This window comes from Penaeus monodon, chromosome 24 (genome assembly GCF_015228065.2).
Source record: "Penaeus monodon isolate SGIC_2016 chromosome 24, NSTDA_Pmon_1, whole genome shotgun sequence".
NCBI classification, from domain to species: Eukaryota; Metazoa; Arthropoda; class Malacostraca; order Decapoda; family Penaeidae; genus Penaeus; species Penaeus monodon.
The window spans coordinates 13,952,552-13,952,922 of record NC_051409.1 but is presented as its reverse complement, the minus strand read 5'-3'; positions in this window follow the sequence as shown (position 1 = coordinate 13,952,922).

The window sequence follows — 371 nt, the reverse complement described above, 5'->3', positions numbered from 1 at the left end:
CTTTCTCTTAATTCAATAACCTTAGGTTGGCAGGTCATTAACAAAGACAGGAAGAACGCAACTGTTTAATGTGCTATTACGACACCTCTTTCTAGGCAGGGTGGGCCGGTGGGTTGCTCCTCGACTTCAGCCCACACTGACTTTACCGCCCACACCCTCGCCCACTCGCAAGAAAACCTAAAGGTGGGCTTGTGTTCCTGCTCGTCCATCCCTCTTTATATTCAATTGCTGTCTACATGTGTGTACATAAAGGAACGGCGCGTGCACATGAAGAGAGGGTGTACATGCAAATCGTGGGTGTTTATGAGAACTCGACTCTGGTGTTGGCAGGTCTTTGCGCACAGTATATGGTTGTACTGCAGAGTAGGAAG